Source organism: Falco peregrinus, chromosome 6, assembly GCF_023634155.1.
Source record: "Falco peregrinus isolate bFalPer1 chromosome 6, bFalPer1.pri, whole genome shotgun sequence".
Classification (NCBI taxonomy): domain Eukaryota; kingdom Metazoa; phylum Chordata; class Aves; order Falconiformes; family Falconidae; genus Falco; species Falco peregrinus.
The window spans coordinates 36,267,285-36,288,988 of record NC_073726.1 but is presented as its reverse complement, the minus strand read 5'-3'; the positions used below and the strand labels follow the sequence as shown (position 1 = coordinate 36,288,988).

General features: G+C 41.5%; 1 long non-coding RNA gene across 1 annotated transcript; it reads left to right on the top strand.

The window, feature by feature from the left end:
- The first annotated feature begins 263 nt into the window (after positions 1–263).
- On the top strand, positions 264–12,656 carry LOC114013471 (uncharacterized). Its single transcript, XR_003556469.1, has 3 exons — positions 264–422; positions 3,688–3,788; positions 12,558–12,656. It is a non-coding gene; the product is annotated as an uncharacterized LOC114013471 (long non-coding RNA).
- The last annotated feature ends 9,048 nt before the right edge of the window (positions 12,657–21,704 follow it).

The window sequence follows — 21,704 nt, the reverse complement described above, 5'->3', positions numbered from 1 at the left end:
GGTAGGACTCAGATGGCCACATTTTAGGTGGCTATAGTAATTTTATGTGTGTGTCTCCCCAAATGCATAGGGTGCAGATAGAAAGCATGTGTTATTGAATGCACACATCCGAAGTCACCTTGAGGAAATCATGGAAGGAAACAAGCTGGTAGTTCACATCCAAGTGTTAAGTGTCTCGCATGGCTTTTGTTGTCCTGCCACTGTAACTGGCCACTCACCAGTTTGTCTGTGGTTGTGTCAATGGCTTATGTGCAGAGCTTGAAAGGAACCAGTCCCAACAGGAAGCCTGCCTGCCTCGCAGGTCGCGCTGCGGGAAGCAGCAGTGTCACGACTCACTGCTCTGAGCTGCGTGTGCCCAGCAGACCCACCATCCTGACCACTGCCTGTGTGAACACATCTCCTGAGCACAGTATGGCACTATGGTAAGGGACCTCCTCACCTGAAAAATCCATTGCTCACTTTTATTCCTACTCCTCTTTCTTCCTACTTCTCAACCCATATAGGAAGCTCTGACAGCTCCTTTTCCCTGCAAGTGCTATGTTTTCCTTCTCACATATACCCTCCCATTTAAAACACTGACAAACATCAGCATTAGAGAATTAGAGATATGGTGCATACTGCATGCAGCCATTCCGACTACAGATGCAAACCACTTAGTCTCCCCCGCTGAGCAGGTCTTAGACTCGCACCTTCCTGCCATGCCTGTTATACGAACTGAGGAACTTTGATTCTAAGTGATTTTGATTAGTAAAATTTAATTATAAGAAACTTGTTTAAATGATTTAAATAGATCTATACATTGGGCACTTTGTATATAATTGAAGTCACAGGTTTTTATTTGATTAGATCTAACAGGTATGGATGTTAGAAAAAAGGTCATACATGCATATGTTGCTGATTTCTAGGCTGGGTCTATGGAAAATACTGTAAGAATTTCTGGGTGTCAGTGAAATGCACAGGAGCAGTGAGCATCACGCATTAATGCTGATTAAATAGAGACAGAAACTACTGAATGGAGTAGTACAAACAGAATGTATGTGTGTATCTATAAACAAGGTATCTGGAATTTTTTCTTCAGTACTGTTTCTTATCTCAAGACAGAACATAACTTAGGAAAGAACCAAGGAAGACTAACAAAGTTAGAGATTTGGTGAGACTTACATTTAATGAGGAGAATACAAACCCAGGGAGTGGTTCTTTTCAGGAGAAAGATGACGTAGTGAGAATCTGATTGCTTGTGATGGGTGTAACACAGATCAATCTGTTCTCTTGACTGTATTTTATAATAAAGGAGCAAGATGATGCTTACATGAAAGGGAAGTAAAATTGCAAGCAATAAAATTTTATTCCCACAGCAAGTTTGTGGTGGTCAGTGCTGGAAGAGGTTATGCGAGCAGGCAGTGGGGCAGGATTTAAACAAATGTGCATCACACGGAAAGAACAGGTAAAGTGTTCTCAGACAGCACCATTTGGACCCTCACCTTCCCCAGAAGGGGTCCAGAAATAAGCCAAAGAGGAATGAAAAGCAGCCCTGGGATGGCCTTTGGGGCCTGTCATGCCCATGGTTTCAGAGATTGAAAAAGAAGGTGTTAATATATTCCAGGATGGGAGGCCAAAGGGAATGAAACGAAATAGTGTGGTAATAGGGCCAGATTTGTTGAAAGTGAGTTCTTCCACTCCACATCCACGCAGAATTTAGCTGTTTGATGCCTTTTATTTGAAACTATTGGAGTCAATAGCAATTCTAGCTGTATCACGTACACATCAATTTAAGATTACTGAAAATACGAGGTGCGCAATGATTAATATGTTAATGTATTTTTATAGTCTGCATGTAATATACCCTCCTTCCATACAATGTAAATTCTCTGTTGCATCTGCTCACCAGCAGTTGCTACGTCTTTATTTGCACCACCACTGGTTTAACAGAATATTTGTGACATAATTCCCCTAATTAATTGCCTTAACAAAGTCAAATATTTTTCACGGTTATTTTTACTATGTTGGTTTTGGATAATTGTGTTGTTATTGTAGCAAATTTCTTAATTATCAGGCAATGTGCTAATTTAAACTAGGCTCTACTTGTCTCTGGAAGTAAGGTTCTTAATATATAATTAGCTAAAGCAACACATTATTTAGCTGTGGTTTTCAGACCCATATTGTATTTTTAAATATGCCTTCGGTGGGCTGGTGTTATTCTTTTATTTTTCCCTGGCAGTGCTGGCCCCATGCAGTCGCTGCTGGCAGTGACTGCCAGCCCGCCCCCCCCTTACTCTGGCTGATCTGGGGGCACGATAAACCTCACACCCACCGGCGGCCCCCAGCTTGTCTCCACGCAGACACCAGAGGAGGCAATCCCTGCAGCTCCTTCTGGCTAAGCTTGAAGCTGTGTTTCTGTTTTACCGATTCCTGGTTCCGACCTTGCTTTGCTCCAGCACCTGGTCCAGCATGAGCTCCTTGTCTTCTCTGCCTCTACCGTCTGACCGTGCTCGTGACTCGCCCTCCCATACGGTATGCCCTCTGCTCCTCTTGCCCAGCTCCCAGCTGTGCCTCCTGCCCGTACCTCTACTCTGCGCAGCTTTTGCAGTGACTTTGGTTGTCCCACTGTAACACATTGTCCCAAGCCTGAGGCCTGAGCCCAGCCTTGCTCTGACTGGGACAACCTGGCAGAGAAGAAAACATCCCCAGCAGGCAGAGGATCTCAGCCCCCGTACGTGGTTCCCCAGCAGCCCTCGGCAGCCCCAGACCATGTTCCCTCCAGCCCTGAGCCTGCTGTCCCCTGGAGATAATGATGCAGATGTTTTACGTTGCAGTGGAGCTTTGCTTTGGGGCCTTCCCCAGACCTTGCTCTCACCAGCCCCAGCACCTGCCTTCAGTGAGGATTGTGCTGTACAGGGAGATGGCGCCTGCTTCACTTCCATCTCCCAGACGGCCTCCAGACAAACACGGGATTAACTAATGGGATCCTGGGTTAGCTGCTGAGGCAAGGCAAACTCTTGAAAGAGAGGGCATTTTTACACAGCCAGAAGATGTGCTGCTGTTTGCAGTGGCTTTGGCATGCCAATGTTGTTCTATCAGTGAGGAAAGAGAAGTACCCATCGTTACAGCTATGTTGGCCCTGTGGGAAGTACCATTATTGCATCTGCTCTCCCATCTTTAAGCTGATTAATTCTGTCCATAAAAGCTTATGGAAAGCGGAGATTCGCATTAGATCTATTCATGAAAATCAAGATATTTAGCAACCCCTCTATCCTCAATTAACCCTTAGCTTCTACCAGGCTTAGGAGGCCTTTGACAGCTGTAATGGTGTTCTCTGAAGGGAAGGAAGACAATGGTGTGGGCTGAATGGCTTATTCCGTAAAGTCTCTTTGTCAGGAGGCAATTAGTTAGGCTATTTAGATGTCTAACTCTTAGATATCTTATTCCCATTGGGACTGATGAAAGCTGAGTGCCTAGGTAGCTTATTATGCCAATTGTTTTCAACAGGTTTGGGAAAAGGAATAAAAACCCTATACCTTTTTTTAAATTATTTTTTTAAAGGAAAACATACTTGTTAATGAAAACATTTCATCTTCAAGTCAGAAAAATCAGAAAGTTTTCCAAAAGAGAAGAGTATCAGCAAAAACATGTTTGTGTGAGAAACTAAATTTTTCCTAAGGTAGCTCTAATGCCCTTTCTCCCCTGCAGGTATGATTCTTTCTGTGCTAATTTCTGAAATACAAGAAATCCTAAACTGAGGAACCAATGCATGGTGATTTGACAAGGGAGAAGGGATATGCTAATGCAAAGTAAGTAGATGTAAATTAATTTTATGCAGGTCTTTGTGGTGCCAAGGAAAGAAAGGAAAAAGTTCTCATACCGGAACAATGCTGGAATGACTTTTGTAAAAACTTGGGTCTCTAATTTTTAGCCCTTTGGAGCAATAAAGCTCAAAACAAAACCCAGAATTTGCAAAAGTGAAGCAAACCCTGAGGAATATGGTTGTGTGACCTGATAAAGCTGATGTGCATGTGTCTATGAGACCTTCCCTTGCCTGCTACAAAAGCTGCCCATGGATGTCCTCTTTGTGAATGCTGCATGTTTTCCAGCATCCTTTGTTCATGCTTCTAAATACTCTCTGGTATCTTCATTTTCCACCTCCATTTATACCCGAACTCTATGTCAAGTGGGGTGGGAGACCCTGGGGATCCCCTCCAGCTGCAAGGATCCTCCACAGCCACCCCAGGCATCTCCCTGTCTTGGGGCAGGTGCTCCAGCAAGCCCCCTGTCTCCCATGCTCCAGCTACCCGCCTGGAAATCATGCCTAAGTGGAAAGGAGATTGGGAAGGAAAGAGGATCGGGCTGAGGTCCAGGGTACCCATTTCTGGAGCTGCTGCCTCATTAACCTCCCTCAGGAGCCAGGACTTTGCTTCCTCTTGCTTTACCCAAAATAATTCATGAGGCTCTTAAAATGTATCCTGCACGTATTAAACAGGGAAGCCCATACAGCACACCTGAAAGATGGTATGAGAAAATAGGATATCTGAGGAGGTGTTAACAGTTTTATTGGGTCTTAATGACTGGGGGTGGAATTTTAAAGGCTGCTTCAAGACAGAGGTTTCTTTTTTGCAAGTATAACAACACGCTCCTCCCAGACACAGCATGGAGGTGTGGAGCCCCTTGGCCTGTCTACACACAAAAATGATACTGAAAACCCTCCAGTGGGGCAACGCAGCAGGAACTCCGGCAGTGGTTCAGTGTGATCCTACTGTCCCACTCACACTGGCATGTGTGACAACACCCATGCCCACCTGGCTACGTGCTGCCTCAGTACAAGCAAAGCACCCCATGCAGAGGTACTGCAGGTTTCTCCTAATTGCCTGCAGACCAGCCGCCTTCTGAGAATTCTTGTTTTACAAGTTTAAAAAAAATTACCCCCTCCACCAACCAGCTCTCCAGAGAGTCTGGCATGCTGTCAATCCTGAAATGTCCGCAGGCTTTTATCCCTGCCTAAGAGTGTGTGTGTGCAGATTATTCTTCTGTATTTCAAGTTTACAAGCACACACACGCCTCGCTTTTGACATGTAAGTTAGTCACAGTTAAATCAGTTCTCTTCCTCTCATGTAGATGCATAGGCACTCACAGAGTCAACACCTCCATCTGCAAAAACCAAGTATTGTAATATTATGCATGATATACAGACACATGTACATACACACACACAGTGGACAACATATTGCTTGTCATTGTTCAGAACTAACCCATATTTTCCTGGAAGGACATCTGACCCACACATGACATAATCCTCAATGTGTCTTTGGTACAGCAAACCCATCAGATGTGGTTATCTTGAGGCCCAGTAATGAAAGGCTTGACAAACAGCAAAACCACTGTTACTCTAGCAAGTGAAACACGCATGAAACATGCCTGCTTATGCCAGGACCAGGTGCAGACGCAGCTGTCAGTGCTTCCTTCAGCAAAGCAAAGGATTTGGTACCTTCTGCATTATCAAACCGAACTCTGGCCTTCTAGCTGCTAAAGAGAATTGAAGAACACACTGTGAAGAAAACTCAGAGATTTCTGAGGGAAGAACGGATAAAGGCAAATAATTCCAAGGACAGACAATACAGAGTTTCTTTTTTTCCCTTCTGGTTACAGTAGTTCCTGTAAACTTGCTTGTTAAGAAGGTTATTTCTCCTAGTAGGCAATTAATGATAGTCTGCTTGGCATGCTCTTGCACTGCCTTGCGATGTATGAACCATTTCCATTCCAGACAATGACATTTTGACATGTGACATGGGATGTATGGAACTGCTCTCAGCTGCCTTTGGGGCTAATTTTAAGCCAATCAGTCTGGAGTTTAGCTGTTGCCAAGAGCTTCAGAAGGGTGCATCCTCTTCCTTGGCAATCCACTTTATGCTGTGATCTTCTAACGGGCATTAGCTGATTGGGATGCACACAACTTCTGTTTATTATTTTTGGTAGCAATTGATATTTTCGAAGATGCTAAGAACTGGCTTGTAAGCCCTGAAGTAGTGGTATGAATGACTGACATGCAAATCAGCCCTTAACAGGGTTCATCCACCTCTCCAGAGGATTTCTCCAGCATCAGCAAGCCCCCAGGGGACACACAGCTACTGCATCTGCTTCTGTGCAACCCCCAGGCTGGGGCTTGGCATTTTGGTGTTCACTCTGAGGTGGCAGTGGCTCAGCACTACTGAAACATCCCCTGGAACTGACAACGTAGCTGATGGCAACCACCAGGTTCCCCCATTTACAGTAAAAATGTGGCCAGCATGGCTTTGCAGCAGTGTGGGGAGTGGCACGGGCAGCTGGACCATGTTCCCCCTCACCTCCTGTCACTCACCATCTGCACCCCTGGGGTCTGTTGTGCTGCCCACAGGATCAGAAGAGGTGCAGCCAGTGTAAAATTTCAGAATTAGTCTAATATGATCTGACAAATGAGGGAACAGGACAGCTCTACCTCACCCATCAAGCCACCTCCATCCTCCTTCAGCAGAACAGTTCATTCCACTACTGTCCTTTGAAGTTCTGTTGAAAACAGCTGGTGACCCCCACAGAGTCTTCATGTCTTGTTACATCTAAGATTTTCAAATTTGGATGCACTGATCATGAAAGATTTACACAGCTGACCTGATTTTCCAAATTAGTGAAAATTAACATTAGTATCTGCAGCAGTGGCAGCTTGTGGAATTGAGATTGCTTGTTTACCCACTGAGATACAGAAATTGCTCTTCTTTCTTTGATCAGAGGTATCTCTGAGCACTTGAAACTTACTTAGCCCTGGATAAATGATTTGCACTGTTTGCATCAGGCCTGAAGTTAATGTCAACAGAGAGCTCTCTCCCAAACACTTCTGTCTCTCTCGGTGTACAATCCAGGTTTGGGGCTGCGTGTGTTGCTTTATTGTGTGAACCCAGGTCATCTTCCCTTATAGTCTGAACTGTCAATGAACTTAATAAATGTAAGATTTTCTCATTACATTTCTTAAGCCAAATATTTCATGATTGGTAATATTATAGAATATCACAACAGTGCAACTTTTCAGTAGGGACCACAGCAAAAATAAGGGACTCAAAAAGAAAAAGTGTGTTTTCCTGGGCTCCAAGTATAGATGAACCTTCACTTGAAGACTTTCAGAAGTCACCCACAGGGAAGACGCATTAGAAAATGTACAGACAAAGATTTTACATACCAGCATAGAATAGATGATGGGTGAAATTTTCTCTCTGATGGTAAGGTTGCTTGTTTGCAAGGGTTATCTTAAGATAATTAGAGGTTTGTTTTTGTTTTAACTTCAAAAGGCTTTATAAGCTGAGGGAGGGGCTCAGGAGGCCTGGAAACATTCATATGTGTTCATTTAATCATTTATAATCAGACACATCGGCTCCATATGAGAAGCTAGCAATTCTATGAGTAAAACAAAATGAGTTTTGAACAACTCAGCTCTTCACCAGTAACCAGGTACAACATTTATTTTGTAAAGCATTTCGAACCTTACTCCAGGGAGGAGATGTGCAGGCAGTTCTCCACTTTAGTGGAGTTTCCTAACTGGTGTTTTTAAAAGCCTGCTCCCTGCCCCAGGACCCTCTGAGAAAGGGCCCCTATATGTAAAGGGAGAGAACCAGTGGGTGCAGCTGCAGCACTGCTGGACACCAGCTCTGGTGGGGTTCATTTCAGTCCCCTGTGTCAGAAGGGTTTTTGTAAAGAAGAAACCTCAAAGAGGACTTGTCTTGCTATGGCAGTGTTGGCATAGCCTCTGTTTTGGAGATCTCTGGCTGTGTTAATGCTGAGTCCTTTAACAAACATTTCCAACATCATTCACTTGTTGTTTGGGGTCTGTTGCTGAGGGAACTCAACAAGGAAAATGAGGTGAATGAATTAAGCTTCATTAATACCAGACAATCCCCATTATCTGTAGAAAATAATAAGACCAAACTGTCCAGCTGATGCAGTAGGTGATGTTCTAATCACTCGTATGAACAGTAGGGCTTAGAAAAGTGTAAGTAGTGCAAGTTATTTGAAATTTTAATAGTGTATCTTTGTGTGTAATTGGAAACTGGAAGGCAAAGTGCACAGCAGAAGCCCAAATTTTGCATGGTGAGCAGTAATGAAACAAAACTATTTTCTCCAGTGTTCAAGGTACAAAAATTACCAGAATGAGATTTCTCAGTCTACCAGAAATAGTAAGAAATGAAGAAGTGGGGGAGGGAATCTACTTAACTTTGAAAGAAAAAGAAACAAATGGAGAAATAGCCTCATGCTGTGGTAGAACCTGGTTTTGCATTGAGTAAGAAGCAAATTTCCTTTTGACTTTTAAAGGAGCCAAACCTTCTCATCAGAGCTGAGAGCATTGGGCCCATGACCATGTGTTTTCTGCCAACATAGCTGTAGCTCATGCTCAGATTAATACTCTGCTTGGAAGCAGCCAGCCTTGGGAATTCTCTTACCAGAGGGGGACATAGCCTAACCCTTGTCCCATCATTACATGGGAAGGCTCCAAGTCCACGTGGAGGAGTACAAGAAGCTTGGACCTTCACAGAGCCCCAGACCTCAGCCACTGTCTCTCTTCTGTTAAGAATGTGGATGGTGGCCTTGAGAGCCTAGAGTTTGAATTCACATTAGTTTTACGTTTAACAGGCAGTAAATTCACAATTGTATAATGAGGACATGATACAAGGAAAAGCTGAGAAAGATGCAGCTCACTCTGAGACACCCAGTCTGTGTGACAAGGGTGACGTGTGTCAATGACTCACCTGTTGGGGCTGGGAGAATGAACCTACCCTCTGGATAAGGGCTGACACAGAAATTGTAGATTCTTCCCCCATGCATTATTTATGAAGATGGATGCAGAGAAAATGCTGTGACATTGGAAAGTAAGCGTAAGACACCACATGCAAAGATAATAGCTGAAAGAGCTATATCTAGAGGGAAAAGGACTTGGGAAGAGTAAAGAAGGGGAAAGTAAAGGCAAAAATTGATACAGTAAAGCTGTGGTAGAGAAGGTTTTTAAAATTTCTGAAATACTAGGAGTGACCATTTTCCTATTTGCTTTTTATGTTTATCAAATAGCATGCCAATAAAGGCTGATAAAGTAATTAATTAAGGAGTACATTTACAAATGTATTTTTCCATATATTTACTTGAAAAACTACAGATATAGCAGCCAAACTTAGTGACAAGACACAGAGATAATATGATGTAATTACATTCTCTCTCTGTAAGGAGACAAACACCACTGTCCTAAGGCTAGCTGTGGTTTCCTGAAAACTGCATTGTTATTTTCATTACGTGATGTGATACCTGGATGCTACCGAAGTATATTTTTCCTCTGGGAGGACTATCCTGATGAAATACAATTCTTTCGCCTCTTTACTATCCACAAGTTTGAAGTTTTACAGGTTACGTTTTCCAAATTCCTGCTCCTACAAACTCATTCAGGCTAATGCAACCAAATAATATTGAAGCAGCTGCAAATACAGAAACATTTGTGTTTCTCACCATTTCTTAAGTAATGCAAGTATTTTTGTCATTGCTTATGACTAATTGTTGTTGTGTCAAAAGCAGTAGACAGGAAAATTGGTGTTTCTTCTAAACATATCATTACAGTCACTAAAATAATGAGAAATACATCAGATATTTTTAGGTCATCATTTTTTTGTCAGGGAAAATAGCAACCTTTTTGAATAAACTGGAAATCATTATTGCTTCCACTGGGATTCACACTGAATGCACTAATTACGGTGCATTCATTTGGTACTGACAAAGTTACAACAAAGTAATTTCATGGAAGCTCCATTATAAATTGCAGTGGGCCAGGTTGTCCCCAGGCCAGAAACTTGTCTTTAGTCTGTGCCAGGCTGCCTGTCCCCTGGTGGGGTGCCAGAGGGAGAACAAACTGAGCTGAGGGGTCATATATTGCTGCCCCCAGCAATCCCCTGGGATTGCCCTCCTGGCTGCCGTGCCCTTGGGCTCCACGGCAGGAGAAAGAAGGGCACTCTGGGGTTGGGGGAGAGGCTGGGGGCAGCTCCTGCCCTGCTGCAGGGCTTTGGGGCATCTTCGGGAGCAGCACTGCTTGCACTGAAGTGCTCAGGGGCTGCCTTTCCAAAATATCTTCATGTATAGGCACATCCTCAGGAAATTAATCTGTGTTAATTAGAGGTAAGTGTGTAAAATACCTCATTAAACCAGAGCAGACTGAGGTCCACAGATGTTCACCAGACTTTCAACGAACCAAATTAAGGCTATCTCACTTCCAACCAGGAGCATCTCAGTGCAGTCTGAGAGATGCAGATATCAAGCATGGTGCTTGATTCCTCCTTCACATTCCTTGCCCACAGTGTCAGCTTCAGGCTCTCCTGCCCCAACATGTCCTGGTGACATGCTGCCACCACTGTTTGTGGGGCTGAGCAATGAGTCCTACCAGGGAGCTGCTCCAGGTAGAAAACAAAGCCTTCCCTCTTTTCATGCAGGCTTATTTTTATTCTGGATCAATTAACTGACATAATTTTACCACATGGCCCTAAAGGCAGCTGGGGAGACATAGCTGAGAAGGTGATAGGGAGCAGGAGTGGGTGGCTGAAATTTGATGGAAACGTTTGAGCCAGTATTACCACAGAAATAAAACTCTGTGGCACTTGGCTAGCATTTGCCTGGTAGCATCTTCTCACTCAGAGTGGCTTTGTGATGATCTGTGCTTTGAAGATGCCAGAATGCTCAGGTACTGTCCTAGCATGGACACTGCACCCAATGTACGCTGTGATAAACATCCATAGAAGCAACAGCCTTGATGCCTTCTCGTAACCATGGCTCACAGAACCACTAAAAAAGACTTCCTTTTTTTTTTTTTTTTTTTTTTTTTTTTAATGTGGAAACTCCCTAGTTTCCCAGTGGGAAGGGAAGGCAAAAGAAGGCAAGGAAGGCAAAGCAAGGGAAAGGGAAGTCCCTTCCTAACACCCCCTGAGACTTTCCTTGGGTGTTAAAAGGATCATCCGCACAAACACACCCGATTTGCCAGGAATAGTTACCACTGCAATCATTTCCCTGTGTGAGTCCTCCTCATTATTATTTTTTTATTTGTGCTGAAAGCTGTTTGTTTTGTAGAGAATTCTATAAAGGCAGTTCTGCTCCTCACAACATCCTGAGGTGACTGTTGTGTGAAACATCCCAGGTGGGAGTAAGTAACGCTGCCATCCAAAAGCAGCTGAATGCTCAAAACTAGGAATATTTAATGATGTATAAAATTTCCAAAGACAGCCTTAAGAGAAACGGCATTTTCTGTTATTCTCCAAACATAACAAATTTTTTTTAGCTTTTTACTGATTATTTTTACATTCTAAACTAACAACTACTTGCCTCATCTGGAGTAGCAACTTTTTTTTTTTTTTTTTTTAAGCAGAAAACATTAAAAATATAAATCAATTTAGCTCATTATTTATTTAGAAAAAATATCTTGGCATTCACTGGAAAGAATCTCTCACATGTTTATTTAATTCATATACCCTTGCACTTTATTACTTTCAAAGCTTAATGGACTGAGATGAGATTAACAAGTATTGTTAAGCTATGCCCATTAACTAAAAGGCAATTCTGGAACAACAAAAAAACTATAATATATGTTAAAAAATCCTGGAAGATGTGGAATGACTCCTCTGTTTAAAATAAAAAAGAAAAAAAAGAAAAAAAAAAGAAGAAAAAAAAAAGAAGCAATTGAGCTGTAAAAAAAGAGGAAAATGTCTCTATAGTCAAATTATCTAAAAATCAACATGCCTCTGTAAATTATTCCACAGATGCAAACTGCTAGCATGAACATATTGGCTTATTCTTCAAATGTATGATGGATCAAAACTCAGTGTTATTTTCCTGAAGGCACCAGGTTTCTAAACGAAATGGCCAATACAAGAGTATTTATGTTTCCTTCCTTTTTTTAGATCAAAGATTCACCTCACAGAATGGTTCCCATTACAAGGCAGGAGAGTGATCAGAAAATGAGGGTGGATTTCACTACAGTAGACAGAATTAAATTGAGATACTGATTCAGCTTAATTTAGCAGAAAGAGAATTAAGTTTTTAAATAATGAAACGTATTGCAAATTGATTAATGCTCACTTCCCTGAAGCCCTCTTTCTTTCATCTCAGTTCACTATTTGGAAGCTCAGGACTGGATTTTTCTTTCTCTCCCATCTAAGTAAAGGGTCCATGTTAAAGATTTCCCTTTGTGGTCACAAAACAGTCGTGTTTTGCAAACCTGTCTCTTCTGCTGCATTAGTCACTACACCTCTATGGGCACTGGAGACCAGAGGAGCTTTCCCATCATTAGACCTAGCATAAAACCTCTAAATTCTTCAGCCAGCATTGGGCCCTGGGAGCCCCGTTAACTCTTTGCTGTGGGCACAGTGGGACGGACCCACAGGGGATCCTGCAGACTACTGTATCTGGATACCACAGAACTGTGCAAAGCTCTTTGAAAGGCAGCCTAGCCATTTTTTGGTGGGTTTTTTTTTTGTTTCTTTGGGGTTTTTTTTATACAAAACTGCCTATGTTTTTGTGTTTCATAGGCTTAAACAGGACGCCTGTGTCCCCAGAAAAATAAGCCTATCTGCATTGGCCAGCCCTCAGATCCAGGAGGCATCGCAAAAGGATCTGCATCAACCTATGAAAGGCAGGTATCAGCTCAGACACCTTTAAATATGTGAATAATCTCAGCTTCAACATTTCTTTGATGCACCAAATTCTGGCAACTAATGGGAAAGAACCTTTGTGCAATGCTTGGAGATGTTTCAGGACTTACACTCTGAAATCACACTGTGGCTTCTAAAGACACAACAGTCACACTGAGAAAAAATAATACAAGATTAGTAGAAAAGAGCTCCAGATCACTTTCCGTGGTGTACAAAGACTGCCCTACAGAGCTTTGCAGCTGCACACCACCAGTTTTTGCCGTTTGCTGAACCTGCCATTCAGGTATGGGTCTGCACCATCCCAGTGGTGACCAAGCTTCTGGTCTTCTGTTCACAGGTACCTATGGGTTCAAAGGCAACCAAGAAATGCAAATCTATTGCCAGTAGGCTGTAACCCACCATGCAAGGGTTGGCACCTCAGCTGGAGGTGCTACCTATAATCAAGTGCCTTTGTGGGTTCAGAAAGGCACTGTATTAGAGAAGAACATCTGGATGAAGCCTTGGCACTTCTGATGCCAACAAGAGCTTTAACCATGATTTTGTAGGTCTTTATCCACAATACTGCTTCGTTTGTTTGAGGTCAGACGAAAGGGCCTGGCAGTTTTATGCTTACACGGTAACACTCAAAGAATGACGAGGCTGAAAAGCATAATAATAGTTAATTCAAGAGCACTTTTAAGGCTCAGTAAAAGATAGTATTTAGAGATACAAGAGGATGGATTAATTTCTTGAAAGAAATAAATTATTACAGTATCAGAATAAGCGTATTTTTAAATAGTTTTTCAGAATATGTCTGCTCTGGGACAAAAAGAACATCTACATGTTGTTCTTAAGCTTTTATGTTTTATATTATAAACCTGCTCTCCACATTCATTTTCTTGAAATTACATTTAGTGACTTCTTTTTGTGTGTCATGAGTAATAAACCCTCTCAATATTCTTCATACTTTCACTGAACATAAAGACACAGTTTAAAGCCTTTTTGCTGTCTGTGGCTGAAGACATATTTTTTTGAATGCTGCTTTCTCAGCAACTGATGTCCCATTATACAGCGGGGTTGTGAGCTACGATTTCGATTTATCATCCCAGGCTCTGCCTTTGCCCAGCAAATGAAAATGACTGAGTTTCCTGACATTCATGAGGAACTGCAGAGATGTGTATGCCTGCATGGCCTCCTTTTGTATGTACAACCTCCATTTTAAAGAGAGGAGACCTACGTATTGCCAGATCTGCTGAAACTATAGAAAGGGCGACTGGCACAGCCGGTGTCAGGCTGGAAGACCTGAGCCCTCAGTCTCTACATAACAACCAGAATGTAACCTGCCCCGTAGCCATGGGGCTGTATTTCTCTGGATAGATAACAGTGATTTGAAATAATTACAGAAAGGGTTTAAGTCCATGTTCTCATCAGGTTAAACACAGCCAAATGGAGACTCATGTCTGCATCTGTGCCATCAGAGGATACTGCCTTTGCTGCATGGAACATTTTGCTGAAATACAGCTCCTGAATGGATTCAGCTCAGTGTTATATGTAAAAAGACATGTGATTTTGGCTTCGCTAGCTAGCTGCAAGAACAGTGCCACCAATCATAATAAATGAACTGTCTCGCTTAGCTTAAAGATGCCACTGTATTTTCTCTTCATCACTGTAGTGGGAAAACAGGCAAGGTCTGAAGCCCGGAAAGGCTCAGAGGCAGCAAGAAGAATAAGTCTCTCTCCTAGAGTTAAATGAGCAGTGTAAATTACACCTTTTCAGTTTATTAAGTACTAATTAAGGGTTGCAAGCCTGGCATTCTTCTACCAGACGTGTGGTGCCAGGGAAGCAGCCACCCATGCGTTTTGAGGTTGATTGCTATCCTGTGATTATACAGAATTCAAGCCTGGCTTTTTCTTTTTTGGGTTTTGCTGTCATTTGAATAATAGATCACCAGCATGCCTTGCTGCGGCGATCCATTATTCACAAGTGGTTATCATCCAAGAAAGATGTGTGACTGCTTCAGAGAGCCCATGTGACACCCAGACAGTGTGCCTGTGAACTGGGAGCCTCACGAAGGTCTGACTGACCTCAGGAGACGGAAGAAAGGGTCCCTGGCCATCCCCCAGAAGCAGTGGGAATGAGCTGATCCTTAGTATGTTTAGGCAGGAGATTCCTGACTCTGAATGGAGCCATTGCCTCTGGATATACTATAAATCTTGATGCAGCTCCAGGTGAAAAATACATGTTCCCTGAAATCATTCCCTGTGGGGAAAGTTTCTTCTGCAGTTTTCTTCTGCAGAGAAGGAGTGAGCTACATCACATCTTTTGCTGCTGTCAGAGCAAGGGGGCTTAAGAATGGGACCATAAAAGGACAGTGAGGTAGCTCTGTAAGTGATTGCAGGGAGTGTCTTCCAAGCAGGGAAGTATGTGTGAAGAATAATTGACAGAGGTTAACGTCATGGGCCAAGGTGAAGCAGAAGGTCCCCTCCTGATACCTAATAAGAGAGAAAAGTTTGTTAGGGGGTGGGAAACAGTAGAGATAGGGAAGGGGAATAACCACCGAAGAGCTGCACCAGCAAGGACAAGCACCCCATGCTGGGGAAGCGGGAGGAAAGGGGAATCCCATTGAGGGGACCAGCAAGGAGAGGGCTCTCTGCATCCCTGCTCTGCCCGGGTTTGCTGAGGCCAAGGAGGAGCATGCTACAGAGCCCGAGATCTCAGATGATGAGAACCCAAACAGGAGTTTCGTCTGAGTCCAGTTTAGCTGCCTGCAGCCAATCTAATCGTGCACTAAAATGTTTTCTTCCCACACTGCAGCCAGAACAAAACAACAGTAATATAGCTGAAGACTTTTTAGTGGCAGTGGAGCAAATCTAAGATCAAGAGTGGTTAATTGGGTCACGTGCCATATGATCTACAAACTTCAAACACAGAAGCTGACTTACGCTTGGCTGTTCCCACTGTGCCTTACGTTGTGCAATTGCTTTGTGTTGCTTTACAAAGGTGGCTTAGTTTAAACAGTGCTTTAGCCATACTCTGTGGATGTTTACAATGATCATCTCCCAGACAGGGAAAGCATGAGGGAGGTTCCTGCCAAATCCTGTACCAGCTAAACCCCAACTATCCATGCATCTTCAGCACAATTCCAAATAACCCACAAGAAAGGCTAGGCTTATTGATTTTGTTTCAATGTTTTAAATACTTTTCTCCCCCCCCCTTAAGTTGCATTAATAAATGCTAAAATAATTCCTTATTTTGTGACTTATGGCAACTGTTGTATGACAGGTTTTTCATTTTACTGGCATAGCTAATCAAAAAATGCAGGAACGCACCCCCATTCCCCATTAATTTTTAAGATGGTTCGAACTGTTCTCCCTTTCTTACAAAGCTGAAAGCATTTGAAAAAAAAGTTCGAGGATAGACAACTTTGGCTCATAGTTTTATGCTTGCATAATAACAGCAGGAGAATAACAACAGTTAATTTAGAGCATTATTTAGCCAAAGTATAAGGTAGTATTTAGAGATAAAACCAGATGGAAGTTTTCAGAAAAGGTGTGTTCTGGGAAAATAAGACTAGGAAATGCAAAACCACAGCGTGCACTTCCCTTAACAGTTGGAACTGTAAAAATATATCTCACTGACATTGCAGACCCCAAGGTAGCATATGCATACCTCTATATTAGCTTTATAATTAACAGAGTAATGGTGATGGATACCATCATAAAGCTGTTCTCTGGACTGATACATCTAAGCCAGTGTGTGTAAAATGGTATCATGTGGCATGGATAGAGGAGGGTGTAATTTCAAAGATATTACTCCCCAGGTGGCATTCCTTAATATTACAACCACTTTGCTTAATTATGCAACTGCTACTGAGAATATTAAAGGAAAAGCTGGAATCTCTAATTGTGTGGACCTTCTTGTCTATATTTTGGATACCTCCAACTGTTCAGCTGTAAATCTTTTAAGACAATGTGCTGTTGCAATAACTTTGTGCTAATTGTGTTTTGCACACAGGAATTACTGAGTTTTGCTAATTTTGAAAGAGACTAGCCCATTTTTGGCAATCACAGTTTGAAGTATGTACAAAAATAATTAGTCCACAAATATGTATTTTACTCTAAGCAGACATTAGTTCTAGAATGATTTCCGCTAAAATGTGTGGAAACAAACCTTCAAATTTTGACTTAAAAATAGCACAAATGAAATAAACCTGTCGACCAAATACAATTTTTTTCATAAATTTTCATTCAGAAAGTGTTTCCCACTTCAACTTACATAAAAAGCCACCAAATAAATAATGTCAAGGCAACAAATCCCCAATCCTACGTTGTTATTATTATTAATATGCTGGCTAGAATAACAATAAATAAGTATAAAGAACCCCATACACTGTAAAATTTGTCTTTGCATCTCACATATGTGGGGCAGATGGCTTACCTGCAATACAAAAATATAAGCAACATCCATTTAAGTCTGAATTATTTTAAGGTGTTTAGGTGGAGGGTTTGATCCGAACCCACCTTTCATTATCACATACACCTGAATGTAAAAAAGATTTACTCATCTGAATGAAAACATGGAGAAAGTCACATCGATCTCTCACTCCATAGGTTTTCTAAAGGCTTCTCTTGTAATGAAAGGTGCCTGCATAGTTCATCTTTTCGTCTGACGTATCAACATACCAGGGATACAGAAACAAATGACATCACCTCTAACAGATCTTTGCAACTGGATGATTATAGATTTACTTTACCCAAGAGATTTGTCTCTGGGATAGTGTCTGAATTTCCACTACTGTTTTTGCTCCCTGCGTGAGGAGGAAAGAAGGAAGAGTGTGATCAGGAGAAAGTCCAAGGAAAGCTGCTGATGGCAGCAAAGGCAGATGGAGAAATTTGTGTTACAACACAGTGAATCAGCCCTTCAGCAAGAAAGGGGATTAATTACTGCATACACGTACACAGTGACTAATGGCAGATAAATTGGAATAAGGATGAATTGTTTCCCTAATATGTCATGTTTGCTAGCCACAGGCTGCCTGTCCAACTGCCACAGTCCTGTGGGAGCCCTGCCAAACAGTGTCTTACAGCCATGTGAAAAACGGAGGGATTATCCCGTCATGTGCCCCTTATGGTGACTTCCAAATATTTCAGCTTAAACTACGTCCATGTCACCACACCTAGCTAAGACTGTCCCATACTATGCAGTTCTCCATTTCCCTAGGCAGAAATCTTTCAGATTGGAGACATCTGGGAAAACTGAAAAGCTGGCAAATAAATAAGAAAGATAATGTCTAGATAAGTTTAATTTGGTAAAGATCACTCTTCTTTAAGACTGGGATTTAGTGAAGCTGTCATTCTGAAACATCTGCCCCCACCTTGGCAGGGTCCCTGCCTGAGCCTGCTGGGTGATGAGTGGCATCAGGGAGGCAACTTTCAGACTCATATTCATCACAATTAACACTAAAAATTACTCATTTGCAGATTCTTGGTTTCCTCGCTGACTTGCACCAGTCCTGCACTTGCAAGATTCTTCTAACTCTACTGAAACTACTCATTGTCTGTGTGGTCATCTTAGAGGAAAGGGGAATCAGGCCATGTCTCTATCCTATAAAAACACTCTCACCCTGGCGCTAGCAGCATCTGCTATGGCTTAAACTGTCCTTACAGGACTAGGAGCTGTTTTTTAGAAAAATAAGGAGTCTTCTCAAAGGAATGTCGGAGCCTGGAGTCTCAGACACATCACTAATGATAGGTTGAGTTAAAAGTACAACAGCAAAGAAGTTGAAGTATACATTCCATAAGCTTAAGTACTTGGAAAATTTCCATTAATTTTTAAAAAAAGTTCCTCACAGTCTGGATGTCTTGAAGACCTCTGATATCTACAGAATTGTCCAACTATTAGCAGGCAGTTGACTGAAATTCACCCAGGTTTTTATTAATTGATGCTTGCAAGTGACTCTTTGGTCCTGGCAGCATAAATCCCCAGGAATATTTGAATACATCACAAAAATGATTGAGAACTGCATCCTTGCCTGTAATGACATTCAAAAGATCAAGTAGTAAATGGATAATCTGGCAGCCTGGATTATCCCGTTCTTTTGGAGCTGGTTCTGGCAGTTGAGGAATGGCTTGGTGGAAGATTGCTGGAATTCTCAGCTCAGGTGTTGTATCTACATTTGTTCTTGCCACATACTTGCTTGTAATAAGCACTGCATTAGTTTTCACAGCACAAGATTTGAAATCCTGCTCTTACACTGAAATGTAAATGCCAAAGGAAAATAAGAAGCAGCAGCAAAGATGGCGGGAACTTGGAGGGACAGATCTTCCTAAAAACTCGTGTTATTTTATATATTCTTGGTAAGCCAGTAATTCCTTGTTTCACTGGACTACAGAGATGTATGAAGAATTACTGAATTAATGTACATGATATCCATCAAAATAAGAATTTTTATGAATGTCATATATTAATCCTTCTGATCTAATAGCACAGTTGCAGAATGTAATTAGTAGCTCTATCAGCAGGAGTCTACATTTGTCAAATCATCATTAAATCAAAATTGGCTTTACGTGCACATCTTGTATAATCACAGAGGCCAGGTTCTTGCACACTTTCAAACAACAAATACAGCCTTCCTGCAGAGGTGATCCTACTGACTTTTTGTACGTGCTCCCACAGTTAATGTGATATACAGCACCTAGTTAAGGTTATATAAGCATCTGGCCCTAAGCACTATGTAGTGCTCTCGGCTGCTAGATAAGATGGAAGAGTGGAAGCACATAAATGTAATACTGATGCAAATACCTCCTTAGCCCAAATTCTTCTGGGTCTCCTCACAAGAGCTAGGAGAGAAAAATGTAAGGGTAAAGAGATTAGAACAAGAAAAGCTGCATGTAGCAGTGAAGGGATCAGCAGTCTCATAGTTCTTAGAATTTAATCAGGTGTACAAAATATTATTTTAATTTTAATCAAGGACTGGCCAGATAGTTGATAAATACTGGTTGTAAATATGACTTCTTGAAAATTAAGACTTCTAAATTGAAGCTTCTAACTGTGCTACTTGTGGAGCTGTTTGATCTGTATCCAGTTGTACTGTTGCTGCAGTAAGACATGGCCTTACAATGCAGTGAGTGGTTTGATAGCTTCACTAAGTTTAACATTGCAACAGAAAGTTACTGCTTTTTACTGTCATTTGCTACTCATGATTATTAATGAATCTCATACGTAAGGCTGTCTATACTTACCAGTCCTCATAGAACAGCATTATCAACTTTTCCCTTGTAGTGGTAAAGATATGTTACTTTGACATGTAATTTAATTAGCACTTTAAGTAATGTGAGGTTTTCTACTGAAAGAATTTGGATGCCTGTCTTACGGTTTAATACTATACACATGCAGTGCCAAATTCTGCTCTCGTGTTTATAACTTCAAGCTTTCTGGCACTTACTGCATCTTGCTGAAATGAGGCATCTAATTAAGTGAAGCATGGATTTACCCTGATTTCCTTTCCAGGCAGCGGAGATTTCAGTGGAGTAATTAGCCAAATGAAGATGCCAATGTCCCTTATTGGTGACAGAGCATGCCTAGCATACCCAGACCCTGAGATAGATGAGATGAATCTGAGACATTGACCTAAGATGTCCTTATATGTCTTCAGATAGACCTCAGGCCTTAATATTTTGAACTGCTCACTTCCAGAATATTAATATAATCAACAAATTAACTCACAGTATATTCAATAAAACCTGTCAAAAATATAGTATCTTTCTTCTGAAAAAAAGAAAAAATCCCCCAACAATAGATCAAAGTTCGGGTTTATTTTCTCTCGTGTTGCTCCCTACGCTGGTGGTCACAGCTTGGTACACAGATACTTTCTTCTTCTTTTTACTTGCTTCTTATAAATCTAAATTAAAAGTTAAAACAGTCTGTGGACTTTTTAAACTCATGAGGGAAGAATGCATGCTATTTTATCTCAGAAAGCAATTCCAGGAACAAGGTCTCTGTATGAAAAACTTGAGTATACTTCTTCAAGGCAAGATGTTGGCATCATGTCAAAGGCCACTTAATAGTGCATCTAAAAGTAATATTTTGGACTGAAACTTCATGGACAGGGAAAATCAAAACCAGCAGGAACAAAAGAAATTCAGCTTGTGTTGGAATCTTCCATGAAAAGTAGGTACCACGCAAAGGATGAGGTTGCAGGAAAACAAAATTAATGCTTAACTGATTGGCAAACTTTTTATTCACTGCATGGATGTAGTACTCTGGTTCTCTCTGCTTCTTCTCCTCTCTTGTGATTGACAGCATGTGAATTAATATATAGTGAGGTTTGTGTTTGTGATGCAGGCTTGTCTTGATGAGAGCTACATTGCAGTTGCCAGTAGAAACTTCCAGTCCCCATTTTTCAAGTATCTTCTGCCATTTCCTCTGGGGTGGGTTATGTTTGGCAATCCAGAAGTAAACAGATCTGTGCTAGTGTAACACGTCTAAATAAGCCAGTCTCAGGTTTTGAGTGACATTGATTCGTACAGCTGAGCCAGTTTTTTTATGAATTTTCTGACTGGCAGAGCTTCATGGTACAGTCCTGAAAAGCTCCTGTCTGAGTATTGCACGTAGTATTTCTTTCACTTAATGCTTATAGAATAGGCCAAGTTAATGGAATTTAATACTGTTATTTGCAGAGGTCAACTGCAATTGCCTCTGTTTTCCCTCAAAACCCCAATATTATGTAAGTGAAAATCTCCAAACATGAAAATCAGTGAAAATACCTCTGATAAAACAAAAACTGGTACCCCCCAAACTGATGGTAAATTCAAAGAGGAAAGACAGAGTTTCCTCTAAGCTAAATTTTAAAAGCCATTATTTGATTTTCACAAATACACTAAAGCAAGAAGGCCTTTTCTGTGGGTATACAGAAAATGCATTTACCAAACTTTTATTGTTCTTCAGAAGTCTCTAACAGCATTGAGTTACTTGTGAGAAAAATCTTCCTCTGTGTTGTTAATTTCATATTATTGATGCGTATACTTTTTTTTAATCCCCATCCCA